This window comes from Callospermophilus lateralis, unplaced genomic scaffold, assembly GCF_048772815.1.
Source record: "Callospermophilus lateralis isolate mCalLat2 unplaced genomic scaffold, mCalLat2.hap1 Scaffold_137, whole genome shotgun sequence".
NCBI lineage: Eukaryota > Metazoa > Chordata > Mammalia > Rodentia > Sciuridae > Callospermophilus > Callospermophilus lateralis.
In genome coordinates, this window is record NW_027512527.1 from 1,948,877 (window position 1) to 1,969,925 (window position 21,049).

At 35.1% G+C, this 21,049-nt stretch overlaps 1 pseudogene; it reads right to left on the reverse strand.

Annotated features, from left to right (window-relative positions):
* Positions 1 to 14,444, reverse strand: part of LOC143386817 (semaphorin-4C-like) — a 43,696-nt pseudogene extending 29,252 nt beyond the window's left edge.
* Positions 14,445 to 21,049: the final 6,605 nt, after the last annotated feature.

Genomic DNA, 21,049 nt, shown 5'->3' on the forward strand with positions numbered 1-21,049 from the left:
ACTATTAAAATTTGTTGCAAGCTGCAATTCAGTGCTTGGAGACAGTTTTTAAGACCATCTCAGAAGATACATATCTAGCAGTTTCTCAATCTTTGACAGAAATATTCACAAATTCCTTCTTTAAGATTTGTTCCCATTGATTTCTCCTTAGTAACTGATGTAAGTGTGATTATAATTTGTTGTGGGATTGTTTATCATTGAGGCACCAAGTCTATAACTAATGAACTTATAGTTTATATGGATAGAATGTGGGATTTAAAACATAACAGATTTAATATGGTTTAGATTTTTTTATATTAGTAGCTATTCTCAGGAATTGATAAAAATCTTGGTAAATACATAACTACCCACCAGCAGATACCTTGGTTTCCATCCAAAACTCACTACTTTTAGTTGATACTGATTGTTTCTGTCTTCCTATACATGAGTTCTTCCTAGCCAGGGAGTTCAATGTACGTACCATTTGTGTGAGAGATAAGAAGAGCTTTGCCATCCATCCTGTGTTTTTCCTGTGGACTATCAATCATAAGACTGTCTTATGAAAATAGTACTAAGGATGCAAGGGTGTACCTGCTCCACTATTAAAAGAAATGTTTCTATGCAGCAGAGGATGAGAGTAGCAGACCAATGGTTCGTCACTGATACCCTCTTTCTATTGCCCATTCTCTCGTCTATAAAGCCAAGCATAGGAGAGATCCACTCCACAGGCTGCTCCTGGAACACATTTTTCCAACTTTTCCATCATAACAGAAAGTATTTCTTTCAAGGTCCAGTTCAGTGCCATCAGGATTCTGATTGGTCCTCTCTTTTATGTGCCCAGCACTAAGGCTACAGAAAAGGGAAAAGAGAGTGACATGGGTCCTCCTCCGTTTCCACAAACTCTTGGAGCTCCTCTGTGTCATCTCTCCAGGAGTGCAGTTGGACATATTTGTTAGCACAAGGCTTCTAGAGAGTAAGTTCTCTTAAAGTCATACCTAGAGTTAGCACAGTGCTTCTTCTTATATAGCCCAGAGACCAAATCACTCAAAGGCCAATGTATTCAGTTAAAAGGGATACATCCTATAGTTCTTTTTTTTTAATATTTAGTTTTTAGTTGTCATTGGACACGTTACCATTATTTATTTTTATATGGTGCTGAGGATCGAACCCAGGGCCTCGCAAATGTTGGTGAGCATTCTTCCACTGAGCTACAACCCCAGCGCCATACTCCAGTTTGTGATGAGAGACATATTTGAAAAATTGTTGCCATTTTGAATTTATTATACCTACTCATACTAGAACTAGGAATTTATTTTCCAGGGTTCACTGAAGACTTATCTGGGTCCAGACAAAATCTGCTTAGGTGTATTGTTTCCAGACTGGCACAGACAGTAGTGTGGCCTCGGAGCGCATTCAACAGAACTGCTTCCTTTACTCAGGTATTGTAGTCATGTAGAGGAAGTTTTGGATTTCTCTTTCAAGGAGGTTTGTTGCCTAGAATACTAATGTGTGAAGGTGGCGGCCTCTAGTTGTAGAGAGCTTTTCCCCCAGCATCATGCTTTTTCTGGGCAGCCCACATCCAGCGGTGAGGGAGACAGGAAGATGATGGCCTGGCCACTTTGGTCCAGCCATTTCCATCTGAATAAGATAATACTTACTAGTGATACTTGTTCCAGAACTCTCTAGTGGCTTATACAGGCTCTGTAAGATTATGTTGAAATTTCACTTCTTCTACTGTCAAATACAAATTCTTTTCTCTTCCTTTCATGAGTGCAGATCCCCAATTAACAAGCTATACACAGACATTTACAGACTGTGCTTCCAGAGAATGTGGCCTGTGACACACTTCAGCAAATATTTACCTATACCTAGGTAAGCACACATGTATGTGTATATAAACACACACATGTGCATACACACTTAAGGCATGCGATTAAACACATATACATACACACATATATAAAATGCATAGCATATATAAAACACTCACAGACATTGGTACGCGGGAATGCTGAGAGCATGGAGATCTTGGTAAAAGATGCAACCATCCTCTACTCATTCATTCCTTCACTCAACAAATACTTATTGAGCATCTAATATGTGCCAGGAAAAATTCAAAGCGACTCAGTTTCTGAGAATGCATGAGAATGAAAAGATAAAATGAAATTAACTATGTCCACTTAAGAAAGTTTGGAACCAATGCACAACTAACTATTCTCCATCATTTTTGCAGAAGATATTTGTTTCCATTGCTGTTAAGGCTAAAGTGTTTACCATTTCCTCCTAATTTCTTAAACATTGTAGAAAGAGTGATTGTAAATGCCCTGTCTGGTTCCAAATTAGACTGCACTCTGAAATACATCAGAAAGATTTTAAATATTTTATAAAAGTTATGGACTCCACATAGGCCAAACAGTATAGGAAATCTCTCCTATAACCACTACTATAATATAGGGTGAGTTAACATAACTTTTCTTTGCTCCTATGTCATTATCTCTGGCAGATAGTTATCTTGACCATACTGTTGTGTGTGATTGCTGGCTTCAATCATTAGAAAAATACTTACTGAATACTCTAGAATGTGCAAGATATTGGGCTGGGTGTCCCAGAAACAGTGTTATTAGTAGATACTGCTCATCATTGAGAAAACTTTAGTTCATATGACAGATAGAACTATAATAGGTTAACTATAATACATGTGCCAGCATTATTAATATGTACTGTTCATGATGTATTCATGCTTATATATATATATATATATATATATATATATATATATATATATATATATACTTGTATGTGTTCATGCATACATACATACACACACACTCACACACATATTCTCTCTTATTCTCCACAAGAACACTACAAGGTAGATGTCATACACAGGCTTTAAGATTCAAAGAAAGTAACCTCCTCAGAGGTAGGTGTGTCATAATTGATTAGACTAAGATAGGTTTATAAAGTCCCTGCCAAATTCTCAATACCATGAAGCCTTAGGGAGTACTACATATGTTTACATGTGTATGTGTTTACAAGCCTGTGTCTTAAGATGGGGTTATACTACTTAGGAGTATGTATCTTGCCATACTCACCAGGATTTCCTCCTCCTTTGCTAAGTATACATTAGTTAGTAAAAAAAAAAATAAGCAAGTTATAACCAAAATGAAGTACACATTTAACAAACTGGTGTTCTCAGAAGGTTGTAATAGACATTAAGTGAGAGAAACCATACAAATGTAAAACAATGTGGGAAAGTTTTAATGTTAGGCAAATCCTTATTTAGCCTCAGAGAACCCACACTGGAGAGAAACCATACAAATTTAAATACTGTGGCAAATCTTTTAATCAAAGCTCACACCTTATGTAGCACCAAAGAATTCATAGTGGAAAGACCCAGAGAAATGTAAAGAATGTGGCAAAGCTTTTAATGTTATGGCAACCCCTATTGGGTACCAGAGAATTCACACTGGAGAGAAATCATACTAATGCGAAGAATGTGGCAAAGCATTCACTGTTTGGAACAGCCCTGTTGTGCAACAGAGAACTAACACTGGAGAAAATCCTTACATATGTAAAGAATCTGGCAAACATTTTAATCAAATTCACACTACATAATTCACCAGAGAATTAATACTGGAGAAAAGCCATGCAAATATAAATATTTTGGAAAAATATTTACTCAGAGACAATATCTTTGTTGACATCAGCGAATTCACACTGAAGAGTAGTTATACAAATGTAAATAATTTGGCAAAGCTTTTAATCACAGATCATGCCTTAGTAAACATCAGAGAATTCATACTGGAGAGAACACATACAAATATAAAAAAATATGGCAAAGGTTTTAATCAAATATCACATTTTATTCAACACCAGAGAATACATACTTGAAAGAAATCATACAAATATAAAGAATGTGGCATAGCTTTTAATGTTAGGCACACAGTTTTTGTGCACCAGAAAACTCACATTGGAGAGAAACCATACAAATATAAAGAATGTAGTAAAGCTTTTAGTGTTAGGCAAAGCCTTTTTCTGCACAAGAATTCATAATGGAGATAAACCATACAAATGTAAAGAATGTGACAAGCTTTTAAAGAAATATCATACCTTAGTATACAACAGAGAATTCATACTGGAGGAAAAAACACAAATGTAAATACTGTGGCAAACATTTTAATCAAAGATCACAACTTAGTAGATACCAGAGAATTCATACTGGAAAGAACCCATAGAAATGTAAAGAATATTTCAAGGCTTTTATTTGAAGAGTAGGCCTTACCCAACACCAGGGAATTCATACTGGAAAGGTTTTACAACTGTAAACAATGTGGCAAAGTTTTTAGGTACAATTCAAGGATTATCAAGCATGAGAGAATTCATACTTGAGAGAATCTTTACAAATCTAAAGAATGTAAAATATCATTTATTGTGAAATCATGACTTAATTATTACTAGAAAATTCATACTTGGAAGAATAGTTTAAATTGCCAAAAAGTGGCAAAGTTTTAATCAAAGCCTAACATTTGAAAATGCCAAGAATATTACAGTAGTGATTAAACCCTACAAATGTAAAGAATGTGACATAGTTTTTAATAAAAGAACACACCTTACAAATATCCCCTGATTTAGAATTCAAGAGAAGTTTTTTACTTGCCAAAAAATATCAGAACGATGTTCAAATTTTAAAATTCATACTTTATCTATTCCTAATGCATATACTATCTGTTATGGAAAATTGAATAAAATACTTCTTCTATCTTAGCAATGACTTGCATGTTATATACCAAAAGCATCATCTCTCTTTTCATTTTTAGAAAAGCAGTATGTACATTTATTAATTATTTTGTGGCTTGGTAAAATACTTATAATAGCCTTGCTTTTCCTATAACATGCACTTTTATAACAATGTATCTCAGAATCCTATTTTGCCTTTCATTTTTCAGAAATACATTTTACTGTAAACAGCAAAAAAATGAATATCACATGTATACTTATTTTTATTACTATAATGCCAAGTCTGAGATAATCTAATCACATAATTTATACTCTGTGCCTTTTAAAGTTATTTTAATACCACATTAAAATTGTAAATAACAGTTGGATCCATTGTTTGACATATTTATGCCACAGTCCGGCCGAGCACAATAACAGTGAAGGTGACAAGCAAGCTGAAGTTTGAAGCGGGAACTGCTTTATTGCAGGGAAACTCAGGGGGACCTGAGTGGGCACTCAAGGTAGCAAGAGCCGCTTCTCTTCCAGACAGCAGAGGTACATATACCCAACTAATTACACACAGTTTAACTTAATTAACATCATCGAGATACAGCAGTCAGTCATTAAGGAATCCTCATCATCTTAATGGCTCGCTGGGGTTACTTCACAGACCACTCCACCTGGCAAACTGCCAGGTGCCATCTTGACTTCTTTGTGACCCTCAACATATTTATACATGCAATAGTATAATTTGGTCAATTTTATGTGAAAGTTCCTCCCTTTTCCCTTCCTTGCTTCCTATCATTTATTGTTTTTCCTCTACCCTATAGTTCACATTAAATTTTAATGAGATCCCCATTTTTCCATTCTTCTCTCTAGTTTCCACATATAAGAGAAAGCATAGAATCCTTGGCGTTCTAAGACTGGCTTGTTTTGCTTAAAATTATGTTTTCCATCTCCATCTATTTTCCTGGGAATTATATGGTTTCGTTTTTTTAGGGCTGAATAAAATTACATTGTATACCACATTTTCTGTTTGGTCTGTTGCCAATATCTAGGTTGTTTCCATAACTTGGCATTTGTGAATTAGATATGCATGTGTTGCTAAAGTATGCTGACTTTAATTCTTTCATATTAGGAGTGGTATAGCTTAATCATACACTGGCTCCATTCCTAGTGTTTTAAAGAACTTACTTATTGACTTTCATAAACATTGCACTTATTTTAAAATGTTACCAATATTATATTAGTTTCAGTCCCCTAGGATTCTCACCAGCATTTATTATTATTTAAATTGTTGATAGCCATTCTGACATATATGTTGGAATTTTACTTCTGTATTTTTTTCTATGGAATGCATAATTTCTGGTCTCATTAGCAGGTATTTGATAGACTTTGAGTTGATTGACTTTTATTTGATTGACTTTGACTTTTGTACAGGGTTATAAAGATGGATCTAAGATAATTTTTCCATATGTCCAATTTTCCTAGTAGCATTTTTTAAAAAGACTGTCATTTCTTCAATGTATGTTTTGGCACTTTTGTCAAAGATCAGATGACTGTATCTATTGGTTTGTCTCTGAGTCTTCTTTTCCATTGCTCTACGAGTCTGTTTTTAATATTGGTACCATGCTGTTTTATAACCCTTCATTTTAAATTGAAATCAGTTATCATGTTGATAACAGCATTTTTTTTCTCCCAGTATTATCTTGGCTACTCTGGTTATTTTATTTTTACATACAAATTTTAGAACTATTTTTTTAGGTTCTGGGGAAAATACCAATATTATTTTAATAGGGATTGCATTGGATTTGTAAATCACTTTTGATACATAAATGATTTAGCAATATCCATCGGGCATATCCATAAACATGGGAGGTCTTTCCATCTTTTATTATCTATTTTTTTCAAATTCTTGCTTTAATAGTCTATAATTTTTATTGAAGACATATTTTATTTTACCTCCTTGGTTAGATTTATTTCCACGTACTTTTAAAATTCTATTGTAAATGGAATGGTTTCTTGATTTTTTTCCCAGTGGATAGATTATTGGTGTGTTTAGACTTTGTATCTTGCTACTTTGCTGAATTATTTTTATGGATCATTAAGTTCTTCTGCTGGAAATTTTTAAATTTCTAGGTAAAGAATGTTATCATCTGCAAAAAGTGATAATTTGACTTGTTTCTTTACTAATTGTATATCTCATATTTCTTTTTCTTGGCTAATTATTCTGGCTAAAATTTCAAGTACTACATTGAATAGCAATGATGAGAGTAGACATCCTAGTTTTATTTCTGATATTAAAAAATATTATCAGTTCATTTCTATCCAGCAGAATATGTTTTTTTTAATTTTTTTAAAATACAAATATAATGTTGAAGTAAGTTCCTTATATACCTAGATTCTTAAGTGTTTTATCATGAATGGGTGCTAGATTTTGTCAAAAGCTCTTTCTGTTCATATTGAGATAATCATTTGATTTTTAAATCTTAATTATGTTTATGTGGTATATTACAATTTTTTATTTGAATATGTTGAACCATACATTCATTCATGGTATGAAACCAACTTAATCATGACGTACAATCTTCTTAATTTATTTTGTAAATGATTTGCTAAAATTTTAATAAGAATTTGTGGGAGTTAGGGTTGTGGCTCAATGGTAGATTGCTAGCTTATCACATGTGAGACACTGGGTTTGATCCTCAGAACCACGTTAAAAAATAAGTAAATAAAATAAGGATATTGTGTCCATCTACAACTAAAAAAATATTTAATTTTTTTTTATCTATGCTCATAAAATATATTGGTCTATACTACCCTGATCTTCCTGATATGTCCCTAGGTATTTGGCTTATAGTAGCTTCCTAGGATGATTTTGGAAATTTCTATGCTCAACACACTTTTTCCATTTCATTGAGTGATTTGAGAACTATCAGTAATAACTCCTTAAAATTCTGGTAGATTTCAGCTGACACTCTGGGTTTTTGTTGTTGTTGTTTTGTTGGGAGGCCTTTTATTACCAATTCAATCTCATTTCTTTTTATCTGGTTTATATTTTCTATGTGCTCTTGATTCGATTTTGGTAGGTTGCATGTTTATAAAAATGTATCCTTTTATAGAGATTTTCCAAATTATCGAAACATATTTTCAAATAGTCCCTAATGATCCTCTGCATTTCAGTGATGTGTGCTGTTACCTGATTTTTCATCTCCAATTTTAAAAACATTGTGTTTATCTTCTCTCTGTTTTGGTTAATTTGACTAAGTGTTTATTAGTCTTATTTATGTTTTCAAACAATCAACTGTTTTTCACATTAATTATTTATATTGCTTTTTAATTCTCGTCATTAATTTCAGACCTGATATTATTTCCTTTCTTCTGCTGTTTTTTTTTTATTATTTGATTGGTTCTTGCTTTCCTAGAGCCTTAGATTGTTTTTTTGATATGTCTCTGTTTTGTTTGTTTCATGTTGTTTTTATGTAGGTACTCACAGAAGTAAACTCTTCCCTTAGAAATACTGTTGTGATTTAGGTAGGCAATGACGTCCAAAAGCTCATGTGTGATACAATGTAGTAAAGTTTATATGTGAAGTTACTGAGTTATGAGAAATTTAATTTAATCATTGCATTAAACTCCTGATAGGGATTAACTGAGTGGTAACTATAGACAGGTAGAATGAGGCTGGAAGAAGTGGTTCTTTAAAGGCATGCCTTCAAAATATACATATTTCCCCATTATTAGGGGATCACAAGTTTGCCTGCCTCTCAATTCTTTTTCCTTTCTGTTTCCTTCTCCTGAGCTTCTTTCATCCATCACACTCTTCTGACATGTCTTTCTATTTCACCTGAGTAATTAAGTGGGGAATTTTTGAACTAAGACCTCTGAAACTATGAGGCCGAAAATAGTTGTTTTCCTTTAAAATTGTTCATATCAGTTACTTTGGTCAAAATGGTGCAAAAGATGACTGAAAACAAAATTCGTACCAGAAGTGGGGTCATTGTTGTGACCAATTTGACCATGTAACTCAGAAGATTTAGGAGATTTGGGGGATTTGTTCAAGGAATTTCAAAAAATTTAGAGATGCGAACTGAAAAAAAAAAGTGTTAATGTTTTATGTGGACCTTAATGGGCAATTCTAGTCAGAGCTCAAAAGACCAGAATGCTGATAGTATGGTAAAAAAATGCCTTTATGATGTTTCAGAAGAGAAGGGAGACTCTTGGAAATTGAACTAAATGACGCTCATTTTATATTCTGGCCAAAAAGTTTTAATATTTTGCCCATTTCCTGACATTTTTTGTGAGGCTGAATTTAAAGAGATGAATTTGTTAATTTGGTGGAAGAAATTTCAAAGCAACATTTTATTCAAGTGTTGACATGGGTATTTCTATCAGCTTTTAGCTAAGATTATTGTGAAAATTATGAACAGAAAGGAAAAGAGGAAGATTTTAAAAACTTGGAGTTTGCCCAGAAAACAGAGTAAAACTGGGCCTAAAAATATGGGTAGTCGTGGGGCTGTGGATTTGGCTCAAGTGATAGCACACTTGCCTGGCATGGGAACAGTGCTGGGTTGGATCCTCAGCACCACATAAAAATAAGATATTGCGTCCTAAGATGTTGTGTCAGCAGAAAACTAAAAAAATAATATTAAAAAAATTCTCTCTCTCTCTCTCTCTCTCTCTCTCTCTCTCTTAAAAAATATGGATGGTCATTAAAAACCTTATAGCTACCAACCAGACACTCTTAAGTACCTTATCTAGAAATAATAAGAAAGATGGCTTGAGGGCATCTCAGTGGGTTGACCACACCCTTCCCAGGGATTAAATTCCTCTGTATGGATTAAAAGTAAAACTTCTTTTAAGAAGAAACCCTAGGTCACCCTTTTTGTGCTGGGAAGCCTTGGGAGTTGTTTCACAATGCTCAGTCACCTAAGCACTCAGAGGCCACTATAGCCATGATACCTAGAGACTTATCTACTGCTTGAGAGGGCAGCATATCTTGGTGTTAAACACATAGTACTTGTTCTGCAGGATTGCAAGATACTGGATTTAGAGTGTCATAGATTCTTCCACAGATATTTCAAAAGAAGTCCTAGGAGGCCAGGCAAATTGCAATAGAATTATATTCTTTGCAGGCAGTTTCTGAGAAGACAATGCATTAAAAATATGAGTAGTAAACTAAAGTTACATAAGAGACAAGATTTGAAAGTAAAATGAAGTCTCCCACCTGGTCTTTCATTTGCAATCCTCTGAACTCAATTTCCCAAGTTGCTAGGATTACAGCTATGTATTAAAGTGACTCTAAAATAGTTCTTTGTTGTTGGTAAATTTGTGTGATACTCATATAGATGGAGTCAGGGGTCTTCTTTATGACCAAGTTCTTATTTCTCTGGGTTTATATTGTCTATTAGTTAATACCCTGTGACCTCTTCTCAAACAACTGACACGGTTTGTTCTTTATAAGCAGATGGATATAAGCAAGATGTGGTGGTGCTTGCCTGTCATACCAGAAGCATGGGGAGATGAGGCAGGAAGATTGCAAATTCAAAGCTATAATTAGCAAATTATTGAGGCTGTAAGCAATTTTTATAGACTGTGGTTCAAAATAAAAATAAATAAATAAATAAATAAATAAATAAATAAATAAATAATAAATCTGAACATGTGGATCAGTGGTTAAATATATATAAACTTGAGGATTGTTTTTTGCAGTCTTAATGTATCAGGTTATTTTTCCACATGCTGATATATGTCTTATATGTCAGAAAGAGAAAGATGAAGATGGATTTTTTAGTTGTTTCAGCAAAATCTTGTATCAGTGATCTCTATTCTCAGATCCGAGATCTATGTACTAGTGCAAATAAGAGTGGTTTCGAACAATGAAATACATACAAAGCAGGAGTGACAACTAAGGCCTTGTGAAATTGATCACACAAATCAACAGGTAAACCAAGTTTAGATTCCAGATGAAATAAATGGGCAATAAATAAAATCACATGTGCTAAACAAAAGTACAACGACTGGTTGATTGTGTCAAATTTCATTCACTTAAGAAAACAATGAGGTGTTCAGTTGAAGAGCGATTGCCCAGCATGTGTGAAGCAATGTGTTTGTTTCTCAACACCACATATAAATAAATAAAAATAAAGTTCTATCAACAACTAAAAAACAAAATATTTTTAAAAAAGAAAACGAGGGCAGCAGGACGGAGGCTTCAAGGAGATTGACCAGCTGCTGCTAGAGTTCAGCCCAGAGAGAAGTGCATTGATGTTTATCACTGTATATATGGTTAAAGTAATTTGTGAGTAAATATGTATATATTTTTATTTATGGAAATTATATCACAGTTACATTAAAAATTATTTAACTTTTCTGTTCTCTGGTCTCTTAAAAAAAACAGCTTGAGATTTAAACTCATTAGCAATTCACCGAGTCAGCAATGTTCCCATATTCCTCCCCTCAGAAAAAGTGACTCAATAAGTATAATTTTAAAGTTTCTACTATTCACATTAAAAATGAAAAACTAAAGTCAGGCACAGTGGAGTGCCCCTGATTTCAATCCTTTGTTTCCTTCCCCAAATGGGCCTGGAGGTATAGCTCAGTTTGTACAGTGCTTGCCTTCTAAGCATAAGGCCCAGGATTCAATCCCCAGGATCATGAGGGTGGGGGGAGGGGTAGAAAGGACAAAGGAGTTTAATGAAATATTTGGAATGTTTCTATGGGTCATTTAAATAAAATGATTTTACATATGAAAAAAAAACTAAATTGTGAACCCATTACAGTTAGTCTCCAGTGTCTGACAAAATTAATCCTCTTATGGAGCAGTTCATTTCTAAGTTTCCTCTGGGAAATCAAGAGGAAAATATGCTAGCAGCTGAAATTTTGGAAATTCTGTTCTCTCCATTCATGGTATCTTCAATCATGGCCCAAAGCCCATGTACATAGCTTTGTTCTGGCAACCTGGCATTTCCCCAGATTGTATGCTAATGATTGCTGTAATTATCAGGAGAGAATCCCAAATCCAGGTGTGATTTTGTTTCTTTGCATAAGGTTTTGCTGGTATATAGGTGATTGAGTTGTTTTTTCTTCCTGAAATTTCTGAGAAGCAGAACCTCAAATTCAGAATGCTGGAACTGATCTTTAGCTTTATATTTGTATCTCAGTATATATCCTATATTTTCATCTTCTTGTTCACATTCCTAATACTAACTTTATCACTCCACAGTATAATAAACAGTTTCTCCTATTATATTTCAGACAGACACAATATTGTGTAACTATTTTTCTCCAACACTATATAGCACTGTTTATGGGATTTTTCTCTGTTGTATTTTATATGACAGAAAAAAAAAAAGAGAAGATCACTTGGCTCTTTTTGTACAACAATGCTCATTTCTGCCCCCTCTTTGTCTTTCATAGATACAGATACCTTATTAGAAAGTCTTTGAGTGGGGATTCCCCATTGTAGTATTGACAGGATGATGTGTCCTCATGTCATTTTCATACTTTCTCTTGGCTCAGGGGTTTCTGAGCTATCCACAGCTCTATGTCTATATACTTTGGAGTGGCTAGCTAATTTGAGTCTCACTGTCCTCTATTGCCAAGAAAAAGTGGTCTGAAATATGGTATAAGGGTTAACAGGGGAGTAGTTAGATGCCCTGCAGTTACAAGTAATCTCCTAATACACACTTCACTTGAAGAAACTTTATTTCTTCTTTTTTTTACTACTGACAATTCTGCTACATAAAAATTGTCATGCAGTTGTTTCTTTATCTTCCTCATTCTAATACCTTGAAATTACACCGAGAATCAATTTAACCATGTTATATATTAGTTGTGTTTTAAATGGTTCAGAGTTTGCACTATTTTAAAAAATGACTTTTTTAAACTTACATTCTCACCAACAGTGTACAAGGGCTTTCTTTTTCCCATACTCATAGTTTCTTGAGTCTTGGTTATTATTAAATTATTGACAAAATCTGTTCTCTCTCTATTGGGGGGAAGGCTATTGGGAAATAAACCCAGGGACACTCAAACACTGAGCCATATCCCAAGGTCTATTTTGTATTTTCTTTAGAGACATGTTCTCACTTAGTTGCTCAGTTCCTCACTGTTGCTGAGGCTGGCTTGGAACTCTCTATTCTCCTGCCTCAGCCTTCTGAACTGCTGGAATTATAGGCATGCACCACCTTGCCTGGTGTTAAAAGCTATTCTAACAGTGGTGCTTTGTATACAATTGTCCACTATTTAACTTGTGCATCAATTCCCTGATGAAAGATTGTATAGTTCAGTCTGTCATGTAGCCAAAGAGAGTGTGTGTTACAAAAATTTGGGGGGATTAATAGTAAAGTATTATTTTTAACACCTTAAGTATTATTTTAACACCTTCTCTGCACTGTTGCTTGGGATTTTAGCAGCCCATTGAGAAACTTGTACAGAAATGAGAAATGACTGGATTGTGATCTAGGGGAGATTTGCACGTGTTCAGTAAGCTTACTCCCAGTGCTTGAGGATTTAAAATGGCTTTATATTTGGGGTCCTTCAGCCTAAGCCTCTCACCATTCTTTTGCCAAGTGTTTTGTTTTATGTGAGACAATTAGTTTCTTTCATTGAACGGAAGCTATTAAGATATAATACATTAATTGATGACAATTTTTCTTTCTGAAAATAATTGGCAGTCTTGTGATTTTTACAGGTGAAAACCCAAGATTGGAGCTTTTTGTTTGCTGAAAACTCATAAAGGCAGAATCCAGTTCTTTTAGATTTAATTTCTCTCTCCTGATCCCAGGAGTTAAAGCCCATAGAGGTCCTTGCCTGAACATAGACAAATATCACTTTTTCTCTGATCTTAGCACTTATGAATGTGTAGATCCTTTCACAGCACAATGTAAATTAAAATAGAAAGCACAGAAAACTGTTTAGTTAGGGTGTCCAATATATGGTCCCAATCTTGCTCTTCTCAGGGTGACACTGGCTGTTGATGTTTCTGTTTCAATTATGTAGCATACTGTCTAAGGCCTAAGTCTACCCTAGCTTTTTAAAATCATTAAGTGGCAGATATGTTCCCAGTTGTGCACAGATATAAATCTCTCAACAAATAAACACACACACACAAAAAAAAAACATGATGAAAGTGGATTAAGAACAAAGAATTGCTTTACCAAATCTATCCCCCAATAAACAGATTAGCCAAGAAGCAAAGAAAGCACTGAGACCGGTGGTGGTGGCAGCTGCTAAGACAGATTTGTTTGGATTGGTGGGTTTACTACAGGAGTACTCATGGTTGGATGGGAAGGCTCAACCTTATGCTTTTTCCTCTTTCTGCTTTCCTCTCTCTACCTCCTCCCACCCACCTCCCATAAGTACTGATGGACAAAAGGTGACTAAGGAGAGGGGGAAAATATCTTTGGCTGGTGATATCAGAAAGCTGTTTGTATTCCCAGCAAGGAGACAGGCGAGAGGGGGAGAGAGACAGTAAAGCTCAGTCTCGGCTGTGCGCGCTGGGGAACTGCACTCCATCTCCCTGGGGCACACGCTAGAGAAGTGCCCATCCCCAAGCTCGCGCCTACAAGACGGCCCCCTGCATGCTCCTGGTGAATGGAAAGGCGACTCTGATGGGTGGGAAGTATACGCTGGACTTGACCATCTTTCTCTTTCTGTCTTTCAGCACGTACCTTGTGCAGCGGGAGAGCTGTCATTTCAGCATCAGGATTCAGAATTGATTCAGGCCGCGCAGAGGAGGGCATATCTCAGCTTCCATTGTTGTGGGTCTTGGCCTGGAAATAGTAGTTTTTCTCAGAAAAGATGCAATTAACATCTAATTTGTTCAGGTTCGGTACAGGTTTTGTAGGGACTGCGGTGAAGCGACCTAGGTTGGGAATCTTGCATTGATTTCTGCATGGCAATGGGATCATGGTTGTGACATCAAAACTTTTGTTTTGTTTTGTAGCCTTAATGTTTCCCTATTAACAAGCTTGGGGAAAGAGTGGGAAGAAACCCAGGAAAACCAAGAGAAGGACCTGATTCTCCATGTAAGAGGGAAGGAAAAGATAAATTTCCGCCGCCCTGTCCCATATTTTATTATTTATTTATTTAGCCTCTTAAACTGTAGGCTCTGAAGTATTTGCTGAACTAGCTTCAAATATGGGCTGCAAAAATATCATTGGACTCCTTACTGTGTCTCTACTTGTAGACTCAGTTGGTAGTTTGCAAAACAAATGCTAAAATAGTGCAGTGATGTGTGGGAGGAGACCATAAAAGTAATTCATTTCAAGTGTGGAGTCTACCTAAGGGTGAGTTGCTTGAGCCACAGGTAAAGTTGAATAAAGCAATTTACCATCATTTTGTCTCCTCACCCTTCTGCATTTTTATTCCTCTTTTATTCCTCCACTCTGGGGCGATTGTGTAGCCAGGAACAAGATATTTTATTAAAATGTTAGAGTGAAAACAGCTAAGTGAAAACAACAGAGAGGTTTGAAATATTAAAATTGGCCCTTTGCTTCTTAATACATGTTAATAGAATGCCCCTCTTCAAGGCTTTCTTTTCTAGGATAAGTGTTTAAAGAAAAACCCTGTAAAGGAAACGTTAATCTTTCCCCATCTGGCTTTAAGAGTATTTGCAGGAACAAATCACCAGTGAGAGAAACTTGTGTGGCATTTTTGTTTTGTGTCATTTTTGGTTCATTAAAACAATTTGAGGGCTGGGGATGTGGCTCAAGCAGTAGCGCGCTTGCTTGGCATGCGTGCGGCCCGGGTTCGATCCTCAGCACCATATACAAACAAAGATGCTGTGTCCGCCAAAAACTGAAAAATAAATACTAAAAAAATTTCTCTCTCTCTCTCTCTCTCTGTCTCTCTCTCTTTAAAAAAACAATTTGAATTCATTGAAACAAATGTGAAAAGAAAATATAGTTTATATGTTTAGGGCAAAATCCAAACTCTGTAAAACAAACACATTTTTCTTAAAACACAAAGAACATTCAGCAATACAAAGAAGATACACATTTTATTCATTTCAACTTCCAGAGATTGGAATCATGGTATCTCCAAAACATTTTGGTCAGTTCTGTTATTTTATCCAGAGAAAAAAACATATTAATGATAGATATGTAATAAAAATTGAGAAAAAAATGCTTTGCACAGTTTGTACTTTTAAAAAATGAAAGAAAAGTAAGGTTTAAATATGCTTCTATTTTACATTTAGTGGTTTCTCACATTTAGTGGTTATTCTTTTACATTTAGTGGTTATTCTTTAACATAGTGATTTTGATGTTTCTTAGAAATTCTTAAATGTCAAAACTCAGTTAATAATAAAAGCAAATTTAAAAAGTTGTGGCTTATAATGTTGAAGAAAATGTGAAGGTGGGTTCTAAAAAACTGGTATAATAATAAAATACTTATTTAGTTTCTAATTCAAAATACTTAAAAATGTCTACTCTTTTATGCTTCAGTTATTTTATGTCAGCTGCTCAGACTGAAAGTACTCATTTTCCAAAGATTCTTCCTCCAAACTACAAACTCATATTCCAACCAAAACACTGATCCCTGCTCTGAAGTCATTGCCCCAACATGTTTGCCTGGATCAAGAATAGCTTCCCATTTACTTGTTATTTGGGCACCAGCTCTCACAATTAGCCTTCCTACACCAGTTTATTTAATTTGGAACATAGAACTTTCCAGGAAAACATCAAACATGCTACTGAGACAAGAAGAGTTTGACTCAGTTACAACATCAGCAAGGAGCTTAGTTGCTATTAGCCAAGGTGATAATTTCTTTGTACAATATGTTGATCTTTGTAGCATATATGGAATTATTTGAGATTGGGTGTGTTCCTATAGCAATAAAGAGAGTTGACAGCACTTATCAAATAAGGACAAACAATCCATGTCCACTAAATGACAAGATTCTTGAAAGTAAACTCTTGGAAAAGAGACATGTGAAAAGAAAACACTATTAGACATGTATGTAGATAAATGCTCATGACTTTATACTTTTAGCAATGGGAGACTCTGTTAAGAGTTTCCATTCTGCATGCCTATGATTTGCACCAAATGTTTAAGGTTGATTGTGTTTTCAGGTAAGAATAACTTGCATTCCACAGCTGTCTATTGTGACACTGTGTATATTTATACATGAAATTGATAATATTGTGCAAGAACTTATAGGATTAATACACTGTCACCAAAGATAATATAAAGTAATGCTTTCCACAGAAGAGACCTGAGGCTTCAATGAAGAAAGGGTACAAATCTTCAAATCAAGGTATAAACATGATTATTCCTCAGGTAAAGTGCTAAGTATTCCATGAAGATAATGGGTTTGTTTCCCACCATGGCTAAAAATAGGCTTAGTCTGCACCCCTAGTCATGGGCAGAGACATCTCACAAACAGGTTTTTGAAATTAACAAGAGGAGGGGAGACATCAATGGATGAAAACATTATTACTCTCAAAAGAGTGATTCAAAGTATATGTCCTACCTGTGGTGCGGTGGGCCAGAAATATGTGTTTAGACTTTATACTTGAATGTGAAGGGCACTTTTGACTGGGGTAAAAAGCAAAGGAGGTTTCTAGAAAGATATTACAGGTGTGGAGATTCCAAGTCAGACCTACCCATTGAATTGACTCCCTGGATCTGTAATTGTGGTCACTCATCCAATATCACCATCAAGGACTGAAATTGTTAACATGTACTTCAGTCCTCTTTGGGTTAGTGATGGTGCAGCAGCTGTCAGTCAGAGATTGTGCTTTACCTACATGGAGCCACTGATCCAGCTGTGAGTTAGGATCCAATTGTGTAGTTGCTACATGGGAGCAAGGTGAACACTATTCTTTAGAGTGACAATCAACCGATGAGACACATTCACAGCACTGGATAAGCAATCAAAATATGAACATTTTATTATTCACCCTCTCCTTCCTCCAAAATTTCCTGAAATTATTAAAGAAATGGTAGATTCACAGGGAAAATGATGAAACAGAGAGTTACCTCCTTCCTCCACTTGTGCCTACCATTAGGAAGTAAAGGAAATGATAATTGCTTATACAGAAAACAAAACTCTAACTCAGAATCCTATGTTCAAATATCCTCTGGAGTTCCCTTTGAGAGAACAGCTCAACATAAAACACTTTCATTTTGACTAAGAAAAGATAATTTGAGAGGGCACCCCAGATAGTTGTTCACATTTTAAATATCACATTCTATGTTTTATCTTGTAGGTTGTATATCATTCAACTTAAACTAAAAACAAAACACCACACAGGCACATGCTACTGGCTATGAGGAACATTTTTTATCCTGTGTAGAATAGCAGAATAATTCTTTTGACTTATTGCCTATATTTTAAAACATCTTGTCAAAATATGCCTAATCTCTAAGAGTACAAATGCTTTAAGCAAGTCCTGTTCTATGAGAGCTTGTCTTAGGGCCAGTATTGGGTCTATGGAGAAGATTATCTATACATTTTTAAAATTTACATGAAGTTCTCATTACTTTCATGTTGATGCATAAGAACATTTCAATATAATCATAAAGCTTATAGGAAAGGATTATTTGAGTTCTCAAAGCACTTCTTAGGAAAATGAAGGTTAGCTATCAAAAGGCTTTAGCAACACTGAAGTCCATGACTTCTTAATGAAACCTGAAATCTGAAATTCTACCATGTCTGAAAACTCCTCTTTAAAATTTCTCACACCCAGGAGGCTGAGGCAGGAGGATTGCAAGTTTGCAGCCAGCCTCTGAAAATTAGCAAGACACTAAGAAAGTTAGGAAGACTCTGTCTCAAAAATTAAGAAGGATTGGGGATGTGGCTCAGTGATAAAGTGCCCTAGGGTTCAATCCCTAGTACAGTAAATTAATAAATAAAATATCTTACAGAATGGGACAGAAACTAGAATACATTTCTACCATGACTTGCTAATAACCAATTTCAAATACAAGTTTAAAGTGCCTTACTTGTACACACACACACATATACAAATACTTCCCAAACAGGAAACAAATATTATTTTATATAATTAGCTCATCTAATGAGATTAATAACATTTATTCACCATTATTTCTATTTGCACAAGTCAGACTATCAGAACGGGAACCCTAATAAATTATCAAATGTACTTTTTCTAGTCTCTATAAACTTTTAAAGCCATAAGCCATTTAAATATAATCTTAACATTTGAAGAACTATCAATAGCCATCTCTTCTCTGTGGGGATTGACCTTATTATTTAAAATGGTTGTGGCAATTTAAATTTATTTTTTAACATTTAGTTTGAAAATTTAAATATATCTAAATAAAAAGAAAGCAACACATGAAAGCTAGTGTTGATATTTACAGAGTCAGCCAGACAGCCACAGGGAACTAAGCTTAGAAACACATTCACTGCAGGCAAGTGTACTGCCTCTCCCCACAGAGCACCTGCACATGTGACTCCTTAGCAAGAATGCTCAGTGTCAGAGGGGGCACCCTCTTGGGTTTCAGGGAGTGCAATTCAAATGAAAAACAAACACTGCTAACAACATCAATATCAAAGCCCTCTGCTCCTCTCATGGTAGAAGTTTCTGAAGTCAAATTTTCTCCAGTGACTTACTTTTTAACTGTAGTATAAATTCTTTTCTACAAGCAAATTTTTAATTCCTTAGCAAAATGACAAGTGCTTTCTTTCAGTACCTGAGAATTAGGTTTTATGTAAATGAACTATTTTAATTTATTCCTGGAGGTTCACATAATGCTAAGTTAATATTGTATTGGAATCCCCAATTAGTATTTCAGTGACTGCACACACATTACTTCCTTAAATGAGTGAATACTAAATTATCAATCTATGGGGCATGAATAAATGTGGGTGGAAAGGATAAGTTTGTAATACTATTTCTTCAGATTAACTTTTCTGATGATGTTTGGGCTTGACTCCTGTCCCCCAAATATATATCTGGATAATCAGCAGCAAGGTAAGTTTTCTAACTTGCCTTTCAGCATTTTCTTGAAAGGCTTACTAATTTTTCTTCCTGTTTACATGGGAAAGGAAGAGAGACAGCGGGGATTTTCTGAAGATAAACCTCAAGGAAAGCCCTGTGATGCAGATTTTGATCTGAATGAAAATTTTAAAATTTTTGTTAATAACTGTCAGATTGAAATATCTTAAAGTCTGCTAAATCAGTTTAGCTAGTATCTCATAGCTTTACCCAGAACTGAGAAATTTATGTGGCTGAACTGAATCCACAAAATTTGTAACCAGAACAAATCACAAAACTCAACCATATGAACTTTTAAACAAAACCATGATATGTCCATATATGAAAATACAAGGCAAATTTTTACATATAATTATACTGCACTGATTTAAAAAAAATAGAAGGGATATGAAGGGAGCCAGGGGGAGGAAGAACAGGAGGGAAAGAGCAGGTACTGGGGAATGAGGTTGATCACATTATAAGATGAATGTATGTATGAATATGCCACAATTAATACCAGTATTATATATAATTATAATGCACTAGTAAATACCATGAAAATAAATGAATCTGAATGGCAGGCTGGTTTTTCTTTAAGCAAAAGCCATTTCCTGGGGAGGGGTGGATACTTCTCTGAATATGCCAGAAAGATCCAGTTCAGTAACTGAATTCTCTGTTTTCTGGTCCGCCCCTTTGTGCAGAGCACCAACTTCATGCATCTAGGCTGTGAAGGAGAGAGCTGGGTCTGTTGTTTCTTTTTCTCATATAGTTCTTATGAAGCGCATTAATAATAAAATGGTATTAAGTGACCCCAGTGTCATGCTCTTCTCAGTACTTCAAGAAGTCCACTCACCTTATCTCTCAGTATTCTTATGCTAATTTTAGGTTTTATTAGAACTTTAACTTTCTCAAAGAATCTGCAAACCAGCTGCTTAAGTTTGGGCTCACAGAAGTCAAAAGCATGATTTATACATGTTAGATATGACAAGAGGAAAAACTATTGTAAAACTGCAATTGCATACAGTGAATCAAAATGCCTTCCGCTGTCATATATATCTAATTAAAATAAATAAATAAAGTTTAAAAACTATTGTGTCTTAGCAGTAGGGCTTGGAGATATTTTTAATGCCTCATTTTCTGAAACAGGAGAGTGATTATATTTGTAAATATTAACAATAACAACACAATTTCTAAGTTTTCAATATAAGTTTTAAAAGACCCTGTACTGTGCGCTGCAGGTCTGCAGAGACAAAAGAGTGAGTATCCAGAGCAAGACTCCCACCATAGGCTCCATGTCTACGTTCTCAGGGGCGCTCCCACCCATGTCCACATTTTGCTTGGTGCAGATGTCTGGTGCGCACCCTCCTCTCCTCTCCTCTTGGACCCGGAGTATAGGTACA